Raw genomic sequence first — 26,293 nt, forward strand, 5'->3', positions numbered from 1 at the left:
GTTTTCTGGAAGGTCCAGTATCCTTCTCTGTTGATCGCTGATGATACCCATGTCTCCTGCAATAAAATAATATGGTGTTGATCTATAAAACTACACCAGTCAGGGTTAGCTGATTTCTGAAGCAGCCCTGCCACATTCCAAGATAGGTACCTAATCGGAGGATCAAGACCATCCCCCATATCTAATGGGTTCTCTCTAGTCTCATTTAGACAAGGCAATGCTCCATTATCCAACTCCTCTAGTGGATCACTACAATGTGCTTCAGGCTCTGCTTCCCCGATGTACAATATCTGATTACTTGGCTTAACAGGGTCTGAATTGGGTATACCGTCTCTCTCAGCCTTCACCTTGGGGGCTTCAAGTCAATCTATAGCTGAGGTTGGGCTACTCTTTTGGTCCCTTCTAAGAGCACATGTATGCAGGGTCATTGGGGTATTATATCTCTCTTAGAAAAACAAATTTGCTGAGGACTGAGGGATTTTTTGGGCAAGTGACACTTGTGATGGAATACCAGGTCTCACTCTCAAATCAAGTGCCAGAAGACCCTTTACTAGACTCTGGATACTCAGTTGAAGCCCTATGAAGTCTGTTGTTGAACCTGCTCCTGTGTATCCCTGAGCGGTTACTATATCATCCCTTATAATAGAGCTGCATTTCTTCGTCCCCCTTATCCAATGGATTACTTTGTTTATGAGAGAATCTCCTTCTTCCTTTTGACCATTGCTTAGCTTAGGTACATTTATCATATATATGTTGTGATCACTATGTCTGACCTGACTAGGGGAGGCGTTTCTCAAAGGGCCTGTAGACCTTTTGTTTGAAAATTCATTTCTATACACCTCACAGTTCGGTCCTCTGTTGCGCATTGTATCACATTTATTAGGGGCACCCGCAACAGGAGCTAGGCCTTTGCCCCCGTGAGAATTCTGCTTTACCACTTCAGTCCTTTTGCCCCTACACATTCCTATCATACATGTTCCGGCTAGTTGGGTTTGCTTGGCCAAGGAGTTATGGTCAGATTTGGGTGATAGTTTCCTTATGTCCCCAATTACAGCAGATATGCCATCCAATTTCTTATATGTCATATGGCTAAAGGATGTAAGGTACTCACTGAGGCTCAGAATTTCAGCTCTTATCTGTGCTAACTGTGACTCAGTGGGTTCTTCCTTCTGTCTACCTAATGAAGTTAGTGGCTCCTCTATCTCCCTTTGCGTACTCTTCTCTAATTCAGATGACGTCAATAGGGCGAGTGGAGAAAAACGGTTATTACAATTTGTAAGTGGGAACACACCACCCTGGTGGCTAGGCTGGCTCTGTTTAGGGCTCTCTAACAGGTCGTTTGAATTTCCTAACCTATTCAGTTCAAAATCAGATCCCTGTAATGTAGGTAACTGTGATTCTCTGCTCACAGGGGCAAAGAAGGATTTTATATCGTTAGTAGTGGCGGTCACATCTTTCTTGCGGGATTTTGAGGGCTTAGTAGCTAACAAGCGTTCTACTTCCTCAATAAGTTCGTCAATTTGAGTCAGAGTACAGTTTTCTGCAGCGTGTCAAGGAACTTTCTTTGCCCCTCCCTTGTCAGTGGAGTTACCACTGGCTTTCCTCTTCCCCATCCTGCTATGTTGTTAATAGTTTCCTCTAGTTAATTGTCACACAAGGAAAAAGGGGGAAAGGAAAAAAATATGAGCGCCTCAACAGTGAATGGAAATTCTACCTGGCCTGGTTGCAATAACTAAGTGCTAGTGTTGGAATTTTGCTTTACTTATACTGAAAGTTTGATCTAGTCGCAAGGTGACAAAAAACAAGTAAGCAATCACCAAAACAGTACCTCCAGGCAGACACGCGCTTGTGTGCCGCCTAATCCTACAGTCTTTGGAGGGATGTTGGGGGGGGCCCTGCCCTGCCTCTTCCTGCCAATGACGGGTGAAGGACGGGCCCGCTCTTGGCGCGGGCTTTGCCCGTGCGCCGCCCGCACGCGTCCCGCGAGGCGGGCGCGCGAAGAGGCTTAGAAGGGCTCCTGCCCCTCCTCCTTGGGTCCAAGAAAAAACACAATGCACGTCCCGCACAGCGGGAGCGCTAGCTGTACACGAAAGGCTCCTGCCCCTCCTCCTCGGATCAAACAAACGCGCTGTTTGCCCAAGTCCAAATTAGAGCAGAACACAGATGTGGTTGGAGTGTAAGACATATCCCAGACAGCACTAGGCAATATAACATATCTATGGGAAACTATACACAGTGAACATCTATACAAATGTGACAGTCCTACTGTTGTGTGTTCACATTATACTAGTCCCATACATGCAAAATACGTTTTTCATTGCTACCACAATTGGTACCATGTGAAGGATTATTGCCATGTGCAGATATTAATGCCATTCAAACAGAAACATGTTTTGGGATCCAAACATGTACCAGTATGTAGGTGTCTTGCCAAATCAAGAAATAGGCTGTGCCTCAGAAAACAATACTCCTTACTGGGATCTATGCTACATGAGTATTTGTGAGGTGGAAAAGTTAAAATGTATTATTTATTAGAGCAATACCAGTGGCCAAATGGCATATCCCCGTGTGCTTCTCCGAGTGTGTAAGTACATTGTCCCTAGGAATCATTGTACTTGGCTTTACGACTTATCTCACATTTATCCTGATGTATGGCAACTGTCATCCATCATTATGGGTACATGAGCATCCCTCAGAGTCCTGCATATCAGTGACATGTGAGATGGGATGACAGAGCAGCAATTATCAAAATGCCATGGTGGTTTGAAGTATATGGGAGAGGAACTCTATGTGAACATGGTTTTGGATGGTTCAACTTCAAGCTGCCTGTCAGATGCACATTGCTAATGTAGTTGTCCACAGCGCAATGCATGGACAATTTGTCTGGCAAGTACAGACAGGATGCAAGGATCCCTACCTCAGTGCAGAAAGAATACGTCTGGCTAGAGGGGAACATCAGCCATCCCCATGTGGTAATGCAGTCAAAGGCCTGGCTCATGCCTTTTTATACCCAAAGTCCCATATTTGACACATGTTTATACCTTTGTGGTGTTTTGTTAAAGAAAAGGCCAATGTGTAACAAACCACATGCATGTCTGCACTGTGTTGTTAGCATAAAGCCCATTACACGTCCACATACTGGTGGTGTTACCCATACTGGGTCACAAACAAGCTGTCACCCTTGATTCAATTTTGTAAAAGACCTGCAAGATACAGCACAAGATATGTGTACATATGAGATCTACAGCATGCATGCACACACTCATCACATGGATATTATTTAAGGTGATGTGCATCAAGGTTGCATTCCTTATTGACATGTATGGACAAACACTAGGATATGTAAAGGGCCACATGGTAATGCTTGCATTTCATAAACTGAGCCATGTAATGGGCTTCCTGGTATTTCCATTTCTCAATATAGGTGGTGTCCAACAGGTCTGATTGATGTGAGGTAACTAGCCACCTTCTATCCAAGATTCAACTATCTGGCACATAGTCAGTCTATGTAGCAATGTGTATGGTCTTGTGCATTTGCCATATCAATTACACCATACTGAGGCCCAATACCTGTACTTGCTAAACATTACTCATTTCACATAGGTTACTGGCCATAGAATATACCCTGTTGCATGCTGCATATTAACCCCAGTGAGTCCCTATGTAGACTATGTATGCCATTCCATGCATACACAACAGTATGGTTTCTAATCAGTTCCAGTATTAACACGGTTCTATGTTGAATTGGACAGACACTGCAATTTCGTAGACCTACAATGACAACACCTGAGTACTCTTGCTTTGTTACATTAGGAAAAGTAGATGTTTGTTATGGTGCATGGTCTTTTTTCAATCAAAAAATGTTTTGTGTGGATAGAGATGCCACATGTAATGTTCTTAAAACCGTAATTCTAATATTGATAAAAATGGGTATTAGTTCAGCTTTGTCTGATACTGTTAGACCTGACAGTTCCACTATTTGAAACAGTTTTTGCTGGTTTTAGGAATCTGCAAACTTCACCACTGCTAACTAGTCACCCTCAACTTTTTGCCTGCCTCCCTCCACTATTTGAAACTGTTTTTGCTGGTTTTAGGAATTTGCAAACTTCACCACTGCTAACCAGTGCTAAAATGCATATGCTCTCTCCCTTAAAACATGGTGACATTGGCTCATACCCAAATGGCTTGTTTAATTTACTTATAAGTCCCTAATCAAGTGCACTACATGTGCCCAGGGCATGTAGATTAAATGATACTAGCGGGCATGAAGCACTGATTGTGCACCCACATAACTAGCCCCTTAACCATGTCTCAGGCCTGCCATTGAAAGGCCTGCGTGTGCAGTATCACTGCCAATTTGACTTGGCATTTGAAAGTACTTGCCAAGCCTTAAATCCCCCTTTTTCTACATGCAAGTCACCCCTAAGGTAGGCCCTAGGTAACCCATAGGGCAGGGTGCTATGAAGATAAAAGGCAGGACATATACCTGTGTAGTTTATGTATCCTGGTAGTGTAAAACTCCGAAATTTGTTTTTCACTGATGTGAGGCCTGCTCCTTTCACAGGCTAGCATTAGGGCTACCCTCATATACTGTTTGAGCGGTATATTCTGATCTGAAAGGAGTAACAGGGTCATATTTAGGATGGACAGAATGGTAATACAAAATCCTGCTGACTGGTGAAGTTGGATTTAATATTACTATTTTAGAAACAACACTTTTAGAAAGTAAGCATTCCTTCTGTGCCTTACAATCCACATCTGGCTGGGTTAGTGGATAGCTCCCTTGTGCATTTCACTCAGACAACCCCAAACACAGGATGCTCAGTCACACCTGCACACATCTACATACTGAATGGGTCTTCCTGGGCTGGGAGGGTGGAGGGCCTGATACTTACATATCAAAGGACAGTGGTCTGCCCTAACACAATGGACTGCCATACCACCTACTGGGACCCTGGCAGACAGGATGGAACAGAAAGGGGAACTTGTGCACTTCTAAGCCACTCTTTGAAGTCTTCCCGACTTCAAAGGCATATTTGAGTATTTAAATTGGGTCTCTGACCCTACTAATTCAGACACTTCTTCACTAGATACCAACCGGGAAAACAACTCTGAACCAGAAAAAGCAACTTCTAAGAGAAGCTGCCTGGCTGCCTAAAGGACTCACCTGACTGCTTTGCTGTAAAGGACTGCTGTCTTGCTGTTGCCCTGCTGCATTGCTGCCCTCTGGCTCTGCTGAGAAGTGCTCTCCAAGGGCTTGGATTGAAAGAACTCCTTGTGCAGTGAAAATCGACAGCCTGCACTGTGGTGAGAAAATCACCACAACGCCGAACCGGGATGACGCAGCAACATAATTTAGATGCAAACCAGGTACTTTGCGCACACAAGAGACCACTGTTGTTTTTAAGAACTATAAGACTCTAATTACCATTACAAAAGTGATCTTTCAACTTTTATTTATCAAATCTTGATCGTTTTGACCTTAATCTTCTCAGAGAAATAGTCTATATTTTTCTGAACCTGTGCAGTGTATTTTTGTAGTATTTACACTGCTTATTGCATGATTTATTGCACAAATACTTTACAGATTGCCTTCTAAGTTAAGCCTGACTGCTCAGTGCCAAGCTACCAGAGGGTGGGCACAGGATAATTTGGATTGTGTGCGGCTTACCCTGACTAGAGAGAGGGTCCTTGCTTGGACAGGAGGGGGCCTGACTGCCAACCAAAGACCCTATTTCTAATAGATACATATTTCCTTCCTCTCCAACAGACGTGACACCTGGCCAACAAAAGGCCCACTTGACACGTTTGGAGATATACCCCCACATCTGGCATGTTGCCCCGGCCTACTGGTGAATGGCTTGTCAGTACAGTCACAGCTATTTTAGCAACAGCCCAAACACTGTTTTAGAGCTAACCAATGTCCAGGCAGAGTCCATGGGAGATACTTGTCATGAAACATGTGGAGGAGAGGAGTATTCCAGTGAGGAGGAGATCCAAATTGCCATTAGTGAAGGCAGGCTACATTGGCAGTCCACAAATGGATAAGAGCAACAGGTGGGTAAACACAAAGCAGACAGTGCCAGATGACAAAGGTGATGGCATGATACTGAACACAGGTCCAATTGGAAACTGGCCAAGGGTCAAAGACAATGGTAACTGGGAAGTTCTCCAATTGAAAGTGGGGAAATACACTTTTTATTCCGCTGATGTGTGGTGTGCGTCCCCTGAGGGTGGTAGTGATTGAGCAGGAGGCATCTGAGGCACACACACATCAGGGGATGAAGATGTGGATCCCTTTCCCCAACAGCATTTGCCTGTGCCAACAAGGAAAGAAGTACAGTGCTGAGAAGGGCCTACTGGCTTGGCAGTACAGCAACAATGTCACAGTGGAAGGCTCCCATTGTTGTTATATAGGAAACCTGCTTCTGCTCCATGGGTTAAGGGATGTTGCGTATCGCCTTAAGCTAGGTGATAACCTCACTGGTGTCACATTGGCAGGGCTGTTGTTGTTGCCTCTGCATCATGACACCAGCAATGTCTGCCAGGGACTGTTCCAATCTCTGGAGTGGAGTGGAGGTGCCTCTAATTTTATCAGATGTGTCCTCCTTGGGTCTGAGGCACCTACAAAGTCAGTCTAGGGTGCCCACAATGGGCTCCATCCCTGCCTACACCTCATCCAACATCTGCCACTGGACTCCAAATGCTTGGCATTGAAATACAACCTCTGGGACTTCGGAGTCCAGTGCTGGACTGGGACTTGCAGATAGGGTAGGTTTGATTGTAGGTGGTTCCTCTGGAGACCCAATGATGCGGTCAGCCCCTCTCAGTCATCGAGAAGGTGAGACAATGTAATCCAGGATTTGCTGAAAGATGTCATCGTCCATGGGGGGCAGAATGTCCATGGCAGCAGGTTGTCTTCCAGGAAGAGTTGTTTCTCCCTCTGAAATAAAATGGACATATGTCAATGTTGACACGAAAACCAACTAGTGGAGCACACAAATAAACACGTACTTAGCTGTCAATTGTAATGGATTCAAGAATTTATAAACAGTAACAAAAATTACAGTGAGATAATTAAATACAAGAAGAAGCAAAGGATTAACAAATACTACAACTAGTATGTGGCAAGTGCAAATAAAACGTATTTAATTGACATGATTATATTCATTTTAAAATGCATCCCATGTTACCCATATTTCAACAACATTAGAATGTGTTGGTATGAGAACCAACCTATTTAGACAAATGAGTCAACAATGGGTCCATTTAAATACCAATACACTTGTATTTACAAAATTCAGCCAATCGAACAATTGAAGAAAAAAATAAGTCCATCCAAGAACAATCTTGCTTGTATCTTCGGGATTCAGACGACACATGTTTCGTCCTGTTAAGGACTTTATCAAGGCTCCTTATGAATAATGTGATCCATAGTATTAAAAAAAGTCACTGTATATGTTGAATTTTATTTAGAATTAATGTTTCAATCGATTGACGCTGAATACACATGCCGTCTGTTCTCCGTGAGCTTCCGCAGTTCATGAAGATGTATCTCACTTGAGATGTTTTGAGGATTGTTGGGACATTGAATCTCTCCTTACGACTGAGAATGTTGATGTACAACACTTGCAAACTTCTGTCCAGTTTCCCCAAAGGGATGAACTCACTGCCATCAAATCAGGATTCTATGCCTTCACTAATATCCCCCATGTGATAGGTGCCATTGATGGAACCCGAATAGCTCTCATACCCCCAAGAGTGAATGAACAGGTGTATAGGAATCGTAAGAACTATCACTCCAATGAATGTACAATTTGTGTGTACTGATGATCAGTACATATCACATGTCAATGCCAGGTTTCCAGGATCAGTCCATGATTCCTTTGTCCTGAGGAACAGCAGTGTGCCACACATGATAGGACAACTACAGGGGGACAGAGCTTGGCTCATAGGTGAGTGTGAATGACACTGGATCAGTTACATAGCTGACTGCCAGGCTGTATGCAAGATGTGGCATTATGTTAAGGTCCTCTTTTGCCAATTTTGCAGGTGAATCTGGGTACCCCAACTTGCAATGGCTACTGACACCTGTGAGAAATCCCAGGGCAGATGCAGAGAGGAATTATAACGAGGTCCATGGACGTTCTAGGAGGGTGATTGAGTGCACTATAGGACTCCTGAAGGCTAGATTCCGTTGCCTCCATCTCTCTGGGGGATCCCTGTGCTCTGGCCCTGAGAAGGTGTGAAGAATAGTAGTGGCCTGCGGCATGCTGCACAACTTGGCTGTGAGGAGAGCTATCCCCCATCTAGAGGAGAAGGGTGCTGTACATCCAGACCTCCAAACTCTGAGAGAGGATGAGAGTGATGGTGAGGATGAAGAGGGGGAAGATGTAGACTCCAGGAACCAGCTGATCCACCTATACTTCCAGTGACTATGAGGTACTGTTCACTGATGCTCTTGTCTGCACTGCATGATGTTAGTCTGAATCATTTGCTTGGTGATGTGGTGTATGTAGTCATTGACACTGTTACCTGAAGACTGATGTGGCATGTGCCAGGGAAACAAAAATGGTGTACATTTTGACTTACTTCAGACACTGTTGTGCGTGGGGTACCAATCCTGCAATAATGGTATGATTATGGAATTGACTGGCTAATGAAGACACACTAGCAATTGTATACTCATAATGACAGGGGACATATGGTTTGGTGTTGATGTGTTGAAGTGTTTTATTACATGTAACAATTTCATAAGTGCGCTGTACAGTGATAGGGAGTGGGCTCATGGTACATATCCATACCAGGTACATGAGCTCAGCGATTGGTGGCAGCGGGTATTGGTCCATACCTCCCTTGCTATTCGGTATGTTGGTATTGGCGGGTCAACATGGTAGCACAGTAGTACACTTGGGAGACAGTTCAGGGTAGAGCCACTTCTTAGCGGGGGCCTTGGTCTTGGCAGGTGTTCCATTGCCATATCTTGGTCTGAGGGCACGTTTGAGTGACTGGTGCTGGGCTGCAGGGTTAGGGGTGCTGGTCTCCTGAGTGTCCTCTGGCAGTGCCACAGTCCAGTAGCTGCTGCAGATGTGGATGGCAGGTCTGTGTCCTGGCAGTGGTAATGGCTTCTAGGTGTGTGGGGGTTTCAGGCTGGCTAGGGTAGTGGTGCTGCAGAATCCCTACAATGGTGGCTATGGTGACATTGAGCTGTTTCCATTGCTCCGTGGCCTCTTGGTGTTGTGCTATCTGCAGCCTTTGATTCTGCTCCAGGGTGGCCAGGATCTGGCCCATCCTGTCTTGGGTATGATAGTGTGCTCCCAGGACCTCAGAGATCACCTCCTGGGCTGCAACATACATCCTTTGGCCTTCCCCCTGCGCCACTGATGCCCTCCCACTGGCCTTTGCCCCCTGTGCCTGTGTCCCCTGCACAGGTCTGGCAGTCCCACTTACACTGGGGCCATCATCATCCTGCCTGTTGGTTGGTAGAGACTCTGGCCTCTGTACATGTGGTCTGCCAGTCTGTGGCCTGGAGACACTGGTGTGGGGTCGTTTGGTCAGGGCTGATGTTGGTGGCTGGGTGGTAGGGGTGTCAGTGGTATCCTGGGTAGGATTGCTGGAGGGTGACAGTCCAGGACTGTGTGACGGGCCAGGGTATTCCTCACTGTCCATACATCCCTCTCTAGTCTCCTGAGTGGGGTCTCTGTCTCCATGTGGGGTGCTGGCACTCCTTGGCCTTTCTGTCAGGGTGGCATGGGTGGTGGTGCCTGTGGGGGGAAATGGACATGTATGTTACATGTACTAATTCAAATAAGGATGCACAGCTCTGCCCTATTTTGTGCTGTTTGTTCCCCTGTCGGGCCATGCAGGGACCTTTTGTGGGATTATCCTTTCATTTTGTGTGGGATGTGGAGGTGAATTGTGGATGCAGTAGTGCCATTGTGATTCATTGCAGGGGTAGGTGACCGTGCACAGGGGGAGGTATGTGGGCCTGTTAGTGGGTTTGTGGGCATGCAGGGTGACTGGATGTGGATGTTGTGGCTTGGGTAGGGATGTGGTCCTGGTGGTAGTTGGAGGGGTGGAGTGGTACATGCATTACAGGTGAGGTGGATATGAAGTAATTGTAGATTACGTTCCCGAGTCCAGTCCACCAGTGAGTCCAGTGAGGCCCTCCAGTACCTTCTCCTCCCAGTCGGTGTAGTCAGGGGGTGTGGGTGGGAGTCCTTCCCCAGTCTTCTATACTGCAATGTTGTGCCTGGATGCCATTGACCTCACATTCCTGCGCAGGTCATTCCATCTCTTGCAGATGTCGTCCCTTGTGCGTGGATGGTTTCCCACTGTGTTGACTTTGTGAACAATCTTCTGCCATAACTCCATCTTCCTGGTGATGGGTGTCTGCTGCACCTGTGCCCCGAAGAGTTGTGGCTCGACCTTCAGTATTTCATCCACCATGGTCCTCAGCTCCCTATCTGTGAAGCATGGATGCTTAGGGGGTCCCATGGTGTGCGTTATGGATGTGGTGTTCTGGGTGTATTGGTTAGGGTGCTTTTGTGTATATATGTGTGTGACTTTTGTTGTGTTTTGTACAGTGTACGCGTGTAGTGTTGCCAGTCTTATTCATGCTATTGGCAATGCAAAGGTTTGTTGGGGTGTGTATGTGAGTGTTTTATAGTGTTGTGGATGTATGTCAGGTGTGTGGGTTTCAAACTTGCCAATGTGTGCATTTCTTGCTGTTGGGTCCCATTGCAGGCCGTGGCGGTCCGTACCGCCAATGGTCGTTCGGCATCCACTATCTGCCATGGTGATTTGCGCATCATTATTTGGTGGGCGGAGGATTTGTCTGCCTGGTGGTGGCGGGGTGCCGTATACAGCCTTACCCCCATCATGGCCCCAGGCGGTGGCTGGAGTTTGCAGGACCTTTGGAGGTTTCTGATTTTGACATCATTATATGGCGGTGTGCTGTTCACCGCCACTGGCTGTCTTCTGTTCACCGTTGCCACGGGGTTCGGCTGTGATTGCTGCCATGTTCAGAACAGGCTTATTTTACACCTTTGCACTTTACCCTGCACCACTCTCTCTACCCTACACCACTCCAGTCTATGCCACTTCACTATACTCTGAAACAATCTACACTACAACACTGCACTCTGCCTTTTTACTCCACTCTGGGTCACTCTACTCTGTGCCACTTAATTCTACGCTACTGCACTCTATGTCAATGCAATCTAGACTGTGTCATTCCACTGTACAACACTCTACTCTGCTCTGCACCAGTCTACTCTATGCCCCTGCACCCTACACCGCTCTTTTCTAAACCACTGAGCTCTATGGTACTGTACTCTATGCCAGTGCACTCTACACAACTTTACTCCAAACCCCAATGCAGTCTACATCAATCTACTCTGCACCACTATACTCTACACCACGTCACTTTAGGTCATTCTACTCCACTCTATGACACTACACTCTATGACACTACACTCTATGATATTCTACTATATGACACTCTACTCCATTAAACTCTACTCTACTCCATGACACTCCAGTTCACTCTTTGGCAGTCCACTCTACAATACTCTACTCCACTCTATGCCACTCTACTCCACTCTACTCCACTCTACTACTTCACTCTAAGTCACTACACTCTAAGCGATTTCACTCTACAACACTCTACACCACTCCACTCTACAACACTCTACTCCAATATACACCACTTCACTCTACAGCATTTACAACACTCTACTTCAGTATATGTCATTTCACTCTGCTACACTACATCACTCTATACCACTCCACTCTAAAACAATCTACTTTGTTCTATGCAACTCTACTCTACCATACTTTGCTCCACTCAATGCAAATTCCTCCATGCCACTCCATGTTACTTCACTACACTCAATGCCACTCAACTCTGCTCTATGCCACTCCACTCTATGACACTTTATGTCACTCCACTCCACTCTGCCCCTCTACTCAACATTCTACATTACTCTATGCTACTCAACTGTTAGACACAATTGTCTGCCCTATGCCCTTCCACTCTGCAACATCCTACTCCCTCTCCATAACACTATGGCCCTCATTATGAACTTGGAGGTAATCACTGCCAACCGCCGTGCTGATGGTGAACAAAAGACCACCAGTGGCAGTGAAATGTGCACCGCTGAATAATGATGTAAAAAAGATAAACCTACAAAAATCCTGCAAGCTCTACCCACCGCCAGGGGCAAAGACGGCGGAAAGGCAGTACATCCCACCCTGCCACTGCCATGCAGACAAATCCACCGCCCACTAAATAATGATGCACAAATCAGCTTGGTGGACAGTGAATGGCGAACGACCGCAGTATGGACCACCACGGCCAGCAATCGGGCCCACCAACAACAAATGAGCACATTGGCAAGTTTAAAACCCACACATATGTACTGGTCAGCTGTACACACCAATTGTATGTTCATTAAGTGGAATTTCTTTCTGTTTCTGTACACCTGTTCATTCAATATTGGGGGTAGGAGAGCTCTGTGGGTTCCATCAATGGCACCTATCACATGGGGGATTTTAGCAAAGGCACAAAATCCAGACTTGATGGCAGCGATTTCAGCCCTTAGGGGAAACCGGACATATGTTTGCATGTGTTGTACAAATGCATCCAGGAATGTGGACAGGACGAGGCTAAACATTGGCTGTGAGAACCCAGCTCTATGCCCAGTGTCACCTGAATGAGCCCGTAGCCAAACAATGGAGTACAGATAGCACTTGCACTTCAGTAGGGATGGCATGCTGATTCCGATTAGCCAGTCTCAGTACAGGATCCAATAAAGCACATAGGACATGGATTGTTGAACGATTGAGTCTGTAGGTGACAATGACGTGACGTCCCTCGACGGTATCCAAATCAACAAGAGGTCTGTACACAGAAGGGAGCCCTCCTTCTCCACATTGGTCTGTACCTATGGGGGAGGAAAGAACACATATGAGGGCCACACAGACACGTGCAAAACAGGTTGTGAGTGAATAACTGGTGTGCAGTACGTAGGTTACACACAGAAGCTATGTATTATGTACAATATTAGGCACATGTGTGCAGAGATACCTCTGTTCTAATGGCATGCCAGTGTGGATATATTTCATGAGATGGGTGCACGTGAGGATCAATCACTCATGTGAGCATGCGACTAAAGGCTGGGATTTGTAGGCCCTGAATGGGGCCCCTGACCAGGAAATATGTACGTGGTGCTAGCAAAATGGCAGCCTCCTGCCATCTAGGTCTGAGGGAGTGGAAGTGACATCATTCTGCTGGCTGTTGTTGTCATGGCGGAAGGCAGTGTTCACCACTGTGCACCTATACATTGGTTTACATGGTTGTCAATGGAGAATATGGGCCTATCATAATCCCTGCCGGCAGTGACGGTGCACACCGACACGGATCGTACGCCGTGTCGTCACACCAATAATACTTGACTCCCAATTCCTGTGCATGCAAGTACTCCACTGAGTGTGCTGCTGTGTCCTGACTCTGGTTACTCCAATGGCACCGTTCACAGGGGAACGGGCCCCGGCCTTCACCACGGAGGAGCTCAAGAAGCTTGTAGACGGGGTCCTACCCCTGCATGTCAAGTTATATGGGCGACCAGAGGAGCAGGTGAGTTGGCGGTTGTCTTGCTTGGATGTGTGTGATGGTGGCAGATGTCTGTATGCATGTGTGCTTGAGTTGTAACTGACAGGTGTTGATTGTCTGGCATACACGTAGAGAGCAATGGTGTATTGTAGATTGTCATGGAGTGCAGTGAATTAGATTACAGTGTTGCAGAGTGGAAGATTGTGACTTAGAGTGGTATAGAGTGCATTGTTGTACACTTCAGTAGCGTGGAGTGATGCAGGGTAGAGTAAAGCAGAGTAACAGTGGCATGTAGTACAGTGGTGCAGGGTATAAAAGAGTGGTGTAGAGTGCAGTGATTGTGTACAATAGTGTAGAGTGCAGTGTTGAAGAGTAAAGTGTTGCAGACTAAAGTATAGTGGCATAGAGGTCAGTGGTGCATAGCAGGTTGCGTAGAGTGCAGTCGCATAGAATGCATTGGTTTTGAGTAAAGTGGTATTGAGTGCATTGGCTTAGACTGCAGTAGCATACAGTGCAGTGGTTAGAATAGAGTGGTGTAGAGTGCAGAGGCTTAGAGTAAAGTAGCATAGAGTGCAGTGGTGCAGTACAGACTGCAGTAGCTCAGAGTGGAGTGATGTAGAGTACAGTGGCGTAGAACGGAGCAGTGCATAGTGGAAAAGGGTGGCATAAAGTGCAGTAGCAGAGAGTAGATCGTTTTGAGAGTAGAGTGAATTGGTGTAGAGTGTATTGATGCATGGTAGGGTGGAGTGGTGCAGGGTAGAGTGCACTGGCTAGACTGTAGGGGCATAGAGTAGAGTGGCATTGAGTGCAGTAGGATTGAGTGAAAAGGTGAGGAGTAGATTAGAGAATATGTTAGAGTGGATTGGTGTAGAGTGCACTGCTTTAGAGTGGAGTGGTACAAAGTAGAGTGCATTGGCATAGAGTGTAGTGGCATAAAGTGCGGTGTGCAGAGTAGAGTGGCATCGAGTGGAGTGGTGTAGAGTGAAGTGGACTAGACTGGAGTAGTGTAGATTTGTATTGGCAAAGAATGAAATGGATAAAAGTAGAGTAGAGTGGTAAGTAGTCCATTGGAATAGGTGTAAAGTGAAGCGGTGCAGAAACAATTACAGTGAAGCAGTGTGGAGTGGCGTATAATAGAGTGGTGGAGAGTGTAGTGATGCACAGTACAGTATGGTGTTTTGGTGTGGTGCAGATTAGAGTGGAGTGGTGTAAAGTGGAGTGTGCATAGTGTGACAGTGCACTGCCATTGCAGACAACACATCTTCAATTGAAATTACCATTACATTTGCACAGACATACAGTTGATGACATACAGTAATTGATAGAAATATACAGTGCACAAAAGACTAAGGTGGTCATTATGTACTGATGGTCGACAGAACACCGCCAGTGGTGGCGGAATGCATCCCGCCCTATAATGATGCCAAAAAGACAGTCCACCAAATATCTGAAATCCTCCACCCACCGCAAGGGCCAATGACAGTGGAAATGCCTGACACATCACACCGCCGCCGCCATACATATGACCCCCCACCCACCAAATAATGATGCAAAATCAGCGCAGCAGACAGTGGTGGGGAACGACCGTTGGCGGTAAGGCTCGCTGCAGTCAGCAATGGACCCTTCAATAACTACAGCACACACTGACTATTTTGAAAGGCCCACACCTAACACATGTTGGAAAATGGGTTATTGGTAGGGCAGGTAGGTACCTACACCTAGCAACAAGCCACTAACCTCCACATAGGTACAGTTAGGTCTCAGTAAATTAATCCCAGCTTAACCCTTGGTAGCTTGGCAACGAGCGTCAAGGCTTAACTTAGGAGACAAAGTGTAAAGCATTCAAATATCACAAAACAGTAATTAAATAAAACACAGGAAACAGTTTAAAAATCCAAAACCAATTTATAAAAATAGTTTATATTTTTATCTTTAAAATGACACAAAAACGATTAAAATCGGTTCAGGGGAACCGGAGATATGAATTTTTAAAGAATTATTACTTTTCTAGCGCTTAGAAACAAAAAGCGCCAATCGGGTCATCTGGTTGCACCTCGACCGGGGCAAAGTTAAACTTTCAGGCCGACCGCGATGGAGCCCTGCTCGGCTACAGGTCGCGGGAGGCCTCGGTTAAAAAGTTACCTTCTGACTTAGTCTTTATTTTCAAGTTTTTCTTCACCGGGACGAACCTGCCAGTTGAATCCGACCTCCTGGAGCCCTTGTCCGGATACGCAATGTGGGTTTCCTCAGTGGAGACTTTTACCTTCGGACTTAGTCGTTTTTTCGAGATGAAAATCCTTCGACCGGGGTAAACCTGGATCTTGATCCGACGTCCATGGAGCCCTTCTCGGATACGATGGCTGGGAGGTCCCGGTCAACTTTTTACGTTCGGACTTAGTCTCTTTTTTGGATGTTTTTCTTTACCGGGACGAACCACGAAGTCAGGCCGGGTCGCGGTTGAGGCAAGCCGGCTAGAATTTCCGCGGCGGGTCGGTCCCTCTCTGGAGCTTTTTTCCAAAAATTCTCAAATCTTGCCAAACTTCTGGGGCTTCACCCAGATGTTCTTTTAAGGTTCTTTTGGGGTCCACAGCTCACCCCAAGGGTCCAGAAGTTCTGTGATGGTCCTTGGGGGGTGCGGACTTCAACTCCCAGAATGCACCTGGCGCAAACTCCTTTTTGGCCACTGGACAGTGGTCAGCTGGTCGCTTTCTTCAGGAGTTGGTGCAGGGGACTCTGGTTAGCAATTTTTCACCTGTAGCAAACAGGGAGTCCCTCCTTGAACCAGTTGAAGCCAGGCAAAGTCCTTCTTGTGGTGAAGCCCAAGTGTGCAGCTGGTGCAGTCCTTCTGAGTGCAGGTTCCAGGTGCAGGCCAGGGGTCCAGCAGGGCAGTCCTTCTTCTTCTTTAGTTCCTTTCTTGTTGAATTCTGGAGGGGATCTGAGGTGTGGGGGCAGGTCTGCCAGTTTTATCCTTGCTCCTGGGTGAAAAGCAGGGGGGTCCTGGTCCTCCAATCAGGTACAGGGTCGTCCCCCTGTGATGACCACTTCCTGGGAAGTGTGGCAAAAATCCATCCCAGAAGGCAACAGTCTCTAAAAATCCAACATGGATGAATCTGATTTTTGGAGGTTACATCTGGCTGAGCCCACCCACTGGTGTGGCTAAAAATCATAAACACACCCCTCTCCTGCCCTCTCCTAATCTAATCAAGGGGGCACCTAGCTGTCTGGGGTTGCAGGATGTGGGGGTGTTGCTGGGTGCTGCAAATGTCCTTCTCTGCCTTTGAAGACCAGTTTGGCAGCCCTCCCCCTTCCTGCCTCACCATCTGCTGAGGGGAGATTCTCTCCCCCAAGCACATTCCTTTGTGTGAAGCCTGGCCACTTCACACCTCATCAAGGCAGCCTGGCAGAAGCTGCTGCAGGCTGGCCAATCAGAGCACAGCAGCAAAAACAATGCAGAGCTGAAATTGGCAACTTTTTAGGTAAAGTCTAAACTTTTTACCTGAACTAGTTATATTAAATCCAACAACTGGAAGTTGTAGGATTTATTACAACAATTAATTTGATACCAAATTCTTGGTATGCAACATTTAAGGAGACTTTAAAATTTAAAATAATGTCTGCCCATTCTAGCCTATGAAGGCCATTTACTTCAATGACGGAAAAACGAATTTGGCTGTTTTTACCTCACCAGGGCTTATAAATCTATTTTTATAAAGGCCCTGCTTATAGTTACATGGCACCCAGCCCTAGGGGCACATAGGGCACACATTAGGGGTGACTTATATGTAAAAATAAGGTAGTTTAAGACTTTGGAAGTACCTTTAATTCCAAAGTCGAATTTGCATATAACTTTAATTTAAAAGCAGCCAGCAAGGCAGGCTTGCTTTTAAAATGACACTGGGCACCTCAGCAGTGCACCTAGGTGTGCACCACCTATGCTGTGGTCCCTAAACCTACATGCCCTACCATATACTAGGGACTTATAGGTAGGTTAACTTAGCCACTTATAATTAGCCTAATTTGCATATCCATTTTACACAGAGCACAGGCCCTGGGACTGGTTAGCAGTACCCAGGGCACCTTTAAAGTCAGGAAAACACCAGCAAAAAGTGGAAAATGGGGGCAAAAAGTTATGGGGCCTCTGCAATCAGCCCTGTTTTCTCACAACACACATCCACAAATTTCACCCACCCACGCACGCCACTATAAAACAAAGACATACACACCCCATAATTGTTTGCTATGCCCATTTCATGACCAAGAGAGTGATACCCGAACACCCATACACCAAACCAACAATCACACAAGACACACCCACAAAACCACAAAACAAACTCCCAACACTGCACACCCACTATCACAAACCACACACCCAAACAGACAACAGCAACGTAACTAACTCACCTACAACACACTACCCACCATGGCACCCCCTAAGCACCCCCGCTTTGCTGAGAGGGAGTTAAGGACCATGGTGGATAAAATACTCAGGGTCAAGCCATAGCTGTGCGGGGCACCGGTGGTGGTGAGATCAGCCCTTTGGGGAAACTGGACATAGCTTTGCAGGTGTTGGACAAATGCATTCACAAATGTTGGACAGGATGTGGCTGAACATTGGCTGAGATGTACCGGATGCCATGCCCACTGTCACTTGGAATGAGCCTGTAGCCACAAAATGTAGCACAGATAGTACTTGCACAGTTGTACGTATGGCATGGGGATTCCTATTTGCTGCCATCAGATCAGGCTCCATTTGTGCACACAGTTCAAGGACTGCTGCTCGATTCAGCCGGTAATTGATAGTGACGTGATGTTCCTCCATGGTGGCCACATCTACAGGGGGCTGTAAATAAGTGGGGCCCTCCCTCGCCAAAATGGTCTATGCCTATGGGGATGAAAAAAATACACATTGAGTTGGAACATTCAATCCAATGACAATGTTCCTCTTTTGATCTTGTACTATCAACACTATTGGCCCTCACACAGACACCAGGGACATGGTAATCCTGTCAGGGTAATTTTTATTGAGGTGTGTATGTTTCATTCAATCACAGTATAGGCACTTTTCCCATCCTTAAAGAATATGAGGAGGGGCATTACTTTTAACTAAATTCGAAATATGGAAGAGTTAATGGAGCCATGGCCTGGAACACAGGGCATACATTGAAGGCGTGTTGGGTGCAAAATGGCAGCCCCCTGACCTGCAGGTGGTGTTTTGAAGGAAGTGACCTCATTCCTCTGGTGTTAGTCATCATGGCAGTAGGCAGTGTTCACCGCTGTGCCCCTGATCATTAGATGGCATTGGTGTCAATGAGGAAGCAGGGCCAATCATGATCACCGCCGTAGGTGACGGTGTACACCGCCGTGGTGTATACAGCCATTTTGCCATGCCCTTGCCACTTTACTCCTGCACCTATACAAGGCAACAACTCCACCGTGTGTGCTGCTGTGTCCTGACTTTGGTCATTGGGATGGCGCGCGCTACTGGGGAATGGGCCCTGGTCCTCATCGTAGAGGAGCTGGATAAGCAGGTGGACGGGGTCCTACCCCGGTATGCAAAGCTGTATGGCCGACTAGGGGACCAGGTGAGTTGATTTCTGTACATCTGAAATGTGTGTGATTGTGTGGGATGCTTGTAGGCGTTTCTGTTTGCTGTGTGATTGGTTACCCATAGTGTGTATGTCTGTTATTGTCTTGGTTATTGTCTATTTATATGTCGCCATGGGCTATGTCAGGCAGAACTTGCATGGCATTTGTGTATGGGGCAGCCACACTAACATCTGTTTCTTTCCTCTGTGTGTCCCGTGCAGGCCAGCGTCCATCAGAATAAAGGTCTTTGGCAAGCCATCGCCAAAGAGGTGTGGAGCCTGGGGGTCTACAACTGGCAGAGCACTCACTGCAGTAAGCGGTGAGATGACCTCAGGCGCTGGGCCCGGAAGACCGGAGAGGCCCAGCTGGGGACGGCCTCCCAACGATGGAGGGGTGCCCGTCGGAGCCTGACCCCCCTAATGACCTGCATAGTGGAGGCGGCCTATCCAGATTTGGATGGGCCCTTGAAGGCAGCCACCAGGGGGTGAGTACCAACACTGTTGTGATGCCACTATGATGTGTGTAGTAAGAAGGTATGGGGTGCATTCATTGTGATGGAATGCCCCTAGACAGGTGTGTTCCTGCTGTCCTGCCCTCCTCTATGTTCGTAGGATGGTGGCCTTAGGTATATGTGGCTGGGAAGGTAGGCCTGTGGTGTTCCCCCTGTGTGGGCTATTTGGTGTCAGTTTACCCCAAGGCCTTGCTTATTTATAGACTTGGCATTGTCTCTCCTTGTTGGCATTTGATGAGTGTAGCTGCATATGGGCTCCAGTGGGTCATCTTCTGTATTGGGGGATCTGGCTTACCAGTCAGGGACACTTTCCTAATATCATTTAGGTTTGTTGAGGGTTAGTTCCTGGGATGGATGGGAGTGTATGTGTGCCTAAGTGACATTTTCCTAGTTGCTGACAGGCTTCTTTCTTGTTTTATCCCCCGTGCTCTTGTGTCCTTTGGTGCCTTAGCATCATCTGGCGAGGGGGCTGAGGCACCAGCAAGTGGGGATGCTGTAGTCCACGAGACCCAGAAGGCAGAGTCCACCGACGCCGACGGGACCAGTGGGTTGGAGGACAAGGGGAGTAATACAGGGTAGGCAACTACCACTGGAGGTAGTGACTCCGGCACCTCCTCCGATGGCAGCTCCCTGGTGGTGGCAGACCCTAGTTGGCCTAGCCTATCTTTGCCATCTTCCACCACCCCCATACCATCACCACCCTCACAGTAGTTGCCCACCGAGTTGCCCGTGCCTGCTCTCCCAGGAGGGTGGGAGTCTCCTTCGCTCTATGCACCTCTGCCCCTGCCCCGGTCAGCCCTGCTGCCCTCATTGAGGGGTCCATTGACCTTCTGAGAACCATCTCTGTAGGTCAGACCACCATTGTGAATGCCATCCAGGGGCTTGCATCAGAGATGCAGCAATGTAATGCCTACCTCAAGGGCATTCACTGTGGCTTGTCAGGCCTACAAAGATCTTTTCAGGCTCTGGCCTCCTCTTTGATGGCAGCCAGTGTCCCTGATCTTTCCGCCCCCCCTCCCACCACCTCTACCCCTTCCAGCACCCCACTTTCTTCACCCATTCCAAGCACACATACAGACAGTCATGCACCCAAACACACAAGAAGCACAAAGGGAAGCACAAGCACCACACGTCCCACCACATGGAGGCACACACCCAACATACAATTGCAGACACACCAATATCCAACACCCCCACTGGGTCTCCCTCCACCTCCTCCCTGTCTGTCACCTCTGCACCCACACCAACATGCACTGTACCCTCAGTCACAGTTGCTGCCCCCATTCTTGCAGTCACCACAATAGCTGACATCCACTCATGCACCCCAGACACCACACCTGCACTCATCATGACTACCTTCACTGACACTTGTAGCACACTCACCAGACCTGCAGTCACCCTGACAACATCCATCCACACTGGCAGCCTGTCTTCTCCCACGGTGTCCACCCCACCTCCTCCACAACACAAAAAACGGTCACACACATCCACTCCACACACATCTACCATACATAAGCATGCTAAAGAGGCATCTGCATCCACTTCCAGCACACCCACACCTCGTACACACAGTCCCTCACCATCTACTCCCAGATCTGCCTCCAAAGCCCCCCCATATTTACCCAAAAAGCTTTTCTTCTCCCGTGTGGACCTCTTTGAACCCACTATCCCTCCCTGTCTTCCCCCTAAACGTTCCCTTGGCCTCCCCAAGTCCACTCCTTCCTCTTCTGAGATCTCCCATTCTGCACTTCCCACTCCTGTGCCCCTTCCCCAGGGAAGAAGAAGACCTGTGTTGCCCCAGGTGACTCTGCCACCCCCCTGGTCCAAGCCTACTCCACCTCCTTCCAAGGGCAAGCCCCCTGGGAAGTCTAAGGCCAAGAACCCACCTTCCAAACCAGAGTCCCCACCCCGCCACCCTCTGCCCCTGCTCCCTGAGGTGCCTGGCTGCCCCACCGATGCCCCTGCCCAGTGGGTCCTTTCTGTCATTGTGGAAGTCAAGTGTGGACTATATTTGCCCTTCCAGGCATTGCAGTGGGACTGGCCTATGGCCTTGTTTGGACATTGTTCATTTTTTTTGTTTTGTGTATATAATATATCTGGCCAACAGACTTGTTGGTTCAATTGTCCAGCGTTTAACTTTGGGTGAGTGGTGTACAGAGGTGTGTGCATTTGTTCAGATATATGATAGCATGTATCAGGTAAGTACATTTTATTTGGGTGTGTACGGCTTGGGAGGGGTGGAAGGAGGGGGATGTGCATTGTGGTGTGGTTGGGGTGGGTGGGTTGTAATTGTCCACTTTCCTCCCATTTGTGCTAGGATGCAGTACTTACCGTTATCTGCAGCTGCGTCGGTCAAGGTCCTGGAGAAATATAGCAAGAAAAAGCACTGGGATGATTTTAAGCTCTCGTTCCATGTCGGCATGCTCTGTGTGCTTCGGTGAGTGTTTCCCTTTATATGGGTTGTTTCCACCAAGCTTTGCGTGGCGGTGGTTCCTGTCACGGAACTGATGGCGGTGTGGTATAAAGATGGCCTCCGTCATTGTCGACGGAGCTCCTAAGATGGCGGTGCGTGGCAGGCCCGCTGGCTGTTTCTTATGTGCTTCATTATATGGTGGCCCAGACTGCCAGCCTGTTGGCGGTAGTTTCCGCGACCCCTGGCGCTGCGGTCATTTCCGTCAGGTTCATAATGAGGTCCTATGTGTGGAAAGAAAATGTCACCTCCTAGTGGATTCATTTGTTTTGATCATATTAAAATATTTAGATCCACCACACAGAATTACCAAAATATTTGCTCCTATGTGCTTTCCTAATTCTGATACAATACATAGACAGATGTTTAAATTTTGTTATGTACTAGAACAAAATAGGATTGTTAAGCCTTCCTCCAGCACCCCCCCAGTAGCCAGCATGATTGTCAAATAAATCCTCTCACTTTGACGTACCAAGCTCCGTCACAAGACAGAGCCTGACATTTGACCTCTGCCTTAGAATGCACAGCAAATGTGACAAGATAAGAACAAGATTTAAAGGCATGTTTACAGACGTTGATCACTGGTTGAAGAATCTAGTACATAGGGAATGCTACACAGGAGGGACAAACTCAGGCTGGCGACTAAAACAAATAATACCAGCAAATAGAAAACAAGCAAATGTGAATTACACACCACAAAAAATAATATTGAGCAATGGGAGGAATGCATTCCTGAATTTGAATGGGAGGAAGCTTCCTGAATTTCTCTAAGGTGTCTTTGGCAAACCAGACAGCTGCATTGTTTGCGAGGCTTTGACCTAAAGACAACATAATTTGTTTGTGGATGGTATTTTAGATTTTTCAGCAATGGTCACCAAGCACAACAACTTCCAAGGTGTCACTTTAGTTAAAAGTCAGAAATCTACATTATTGTCCTCTGCATGTGGAAATACTATCTGGGCAAGTAACTGAAATACAGAAAACAGCTATTCACTGTGGGCTTGGTTAGATAAACAGTAATAAATGTAGTGAATATATGGCTTATCCACGGTTGCACAGGTAGTCACATGTAAAACAAGCCTAATCAACAATTGTTTAGTGAAGACATATACTACAAAGCATTTATTCAAAATATGTATTCAATCACTATCCATAGCAGAGCGGTCACAAAGAGGTGACTGCACAGGGCAAAAAGCAATAAGCTGACAAGTGTACATGCATATAAAAAAAACAAATAACTCGAGTCAGGGCAATTATTGGAAAATGTACTCACTGGAGTCTAATCATATATTAGTCAAAGACGCTTCAACTTCTATGTAATTTGAATGGTCGTCATCAGGAATATTGGCCATTTTAAGAGCACTCATCAGCTGGAAGTCAAGATAACAAATACATTATATTTTCTGGAGCCAAATGAAGATTACGTTAAAAAATCTATTAGGGAGAAATGGGGTTGGGGAGAGGGACAATGAGCTTGTTGGCCGAAGGGGAGAGTTATTCCTAGATTTCAAGAAGTGTTGCAAGGTCGCTACCATAAAATGGAACATAAAATCAATTAGGGGTAATTTATTTTTGATTATCAAAACGCAGCGAAGGTAGTCTTGCACCGCATGAGGCATGGTGATACTCACCATTTCAGAAGAGCCACGTTTAGCGCAAGAGGCATAAACTGGGCTTCTAGAAGAAAGAGGAATTTAGGACATTAATCAATGTATAAGGTGAGGGACTTATAATGCAAGTGCCTCATGTGAAATTAAAATGACATACATACTGCAAGTTGAAATTAGCTGCAGGTCTAAACTGGTGATAATACAGAGGCATTAGAGTAAATATATGTTGTGAGGAGACAGTTATAACATCCACAGCAAGTAGAATGATGTGGTTACTGTGTGACGGATGGATTCCAACACCTGTAACTAGAAGAGTATGGGAGGGAGGATAAACATATTTGGCCTTTCCCCCGAAAGATGCATTCATGATCCTGCGTGGCGTCAGCAGTGGGTAATTAAATTCAAATGCAGTAATGGACCCAGTTGCAAAATTAATTGAGCAAAGTTAAAACAATTCTACAATCACTAAATGATAGTGCTAGGTAGGAATTATCCTGACAGCATTATAAATGATTTCTGAAGCACTAGTGCTTTGAGGTTCAAAGGAACAAGAAATAGATCAAAGAACGGTAATCAAAAATAGTGCCAGTTTTGCTTTGAAAAGAGGTGGGCGTGGTGCGTCTTTAATGTGATGCAATTACATCAGTGGGTAATGTCACTCGCCTAATGCGGTCATTTATATGGACATCGCTGCAGCATCAGCACCAGATGGGGACCAAGCTGAATAAGTGATGCGCCCATTTCATAGGAGCACTCGAAGGAGAAGCAAGTGTGTATAAAGGGCAGTAATAATTACTAGAGCATACATGATGGATGGGATGCCTTCTACAAATTACTAACATAATAAATAAGGGGTAAAAATCGAATCGTCTCTAAGTATCCTATAAACGTACCGACACCTTATTTGGTAAATGAAAGTATAAGTTAAATCCCCAAAAGATGTTTTCATAAAAAAATATATGCAAAGAAGTGAATGAGAGAAAATAATTATGATTATTGCGATTGCACTCCGCGTCCAACAAAGGAATCGCAAAATCAGGAAGAAAAACAGTCCCCTTAGAAGATCATTTTCATTGACAATATTAATTTCCCTCAAACCAAAATACAATTTTAGTTAAAGCAATGCGGAGCAGTATGATTATGAAGGACGTAGGGACCTGCATGGGTATAGGTCTTGAGTATTCCCTTACCCTGTGGAATGGTGGTGTATAGTGACTCAACATCGGTGGTGACTAGGAATTTTTTGTGTGGGATTTAGGATTAAATCCGTTTTATTCGTTTTTGAAAAAAAGAACATTACAACAACATCTCACTAACATCCACTGGCCGGTGAGGGACAGTAGAAGGTGAGAGAAGAATGGAAAGATAACAAAAAGAGGCGGGGAGAGAACCACTAAGAAGGGAGGGAGAGTTGGCGGGCTGACAGGGTTGCGTCGGCCAGCCGCTAGAGGTAAATCAGTCACGATGCTCGAGCCATGTGCGTGGGGCAAAATGCGTAAGTACGCAGGGCATTATAATTCCCTGAATTCTTGGTAAATGAAAAATATACACAGTCCCCAGGTCTTATCAAATTGAGGCCTCTTCTGGCCCACAACTGGCGTCAGTTTTTCCATGCCAAGAAGTTCCCAGACTTTATAGAGCCAGTCTAGCTGTGTGGGCATTTTACCCGTGCGCCAGCGTGACAATGTGACTTGTTTGGCGGCACATAGGACCTGGGTGATTGCTCATCCTCTTGTGGACCTCAATGGGTAAGTCAGAGCATTTGGGAGACCAGGTAGTATATAGCTTGAGAACATGGGGAGGTCAGTGTCATACGTCTTATCAATAGCTGCAAGGACCTCAGTCCAGTATTGTTGCAGTGTAGGGCACTGTTAGAGAAGATGTGTCAGGGTGCCCATCTGTCCTCAGTCTCTTCTGGAATGTGCATCTCCACCCTGCTTCCAATGAGCTGTTCGGGCTGAAGAATAATAGCAATATTGTGCAAGCTTAAGGAGTGTTTCATTGCCCAAGACGCTGTGAGCTGAGACATGGGCTCGTCCGACGATGTTCGACCATTCTTTAGAAGTAAAAAATCTTTCACATTCCTTTTCCCAACGCTGCTCTGCTGCTGGTTTGGTGTGGGACAGTGAAGCATTGAGAAAAGCATATATGTCTGAGAGTAAGTGTTTATCTGTATGTCAGGGGAGTAGCTACTTTTCAAAGGGCAGTAGGGGTCGACAAGCATGGGGCAGATGTTCAGTTTTGTAACCCAATGACGGATTTTTGCGTATTGCCAGTGTGTTATTGGCGGGAGACCATAATTAATCTGGATCTGTGCAATGCCCAATAGCCCATCTTGGTCAATGTATTCTCCTATTATTTTGCAGTTCGCCTGCTGCCATTGTATGTAGGCAGTACCCTGGCATACTGGAAGAAAGTTGGGGTTCACTATGATTGGTGTTGAGAGGGAGAGGCGTGTAGATAATTTCTTTGGCAGCTGTACCTTGTCCCGAGTGGCTATT

Source organism: Pleurodeles waltl, chromosome 10 (genome assembly GCF_031143425.1).
Source record: "Pleurodeles waltl isolate 20211129_DDA chromosome 10, aPleWal1.hap1.20221129, whole genome shotgun sequence".
NCBI classification, from domain to species: domain Eukaryota; kingdom Metazoa; phylum Chordata; class Amphibia; order Caudata; family Salamandridae; genus Pleurodeles; species Pleurodeles waltl.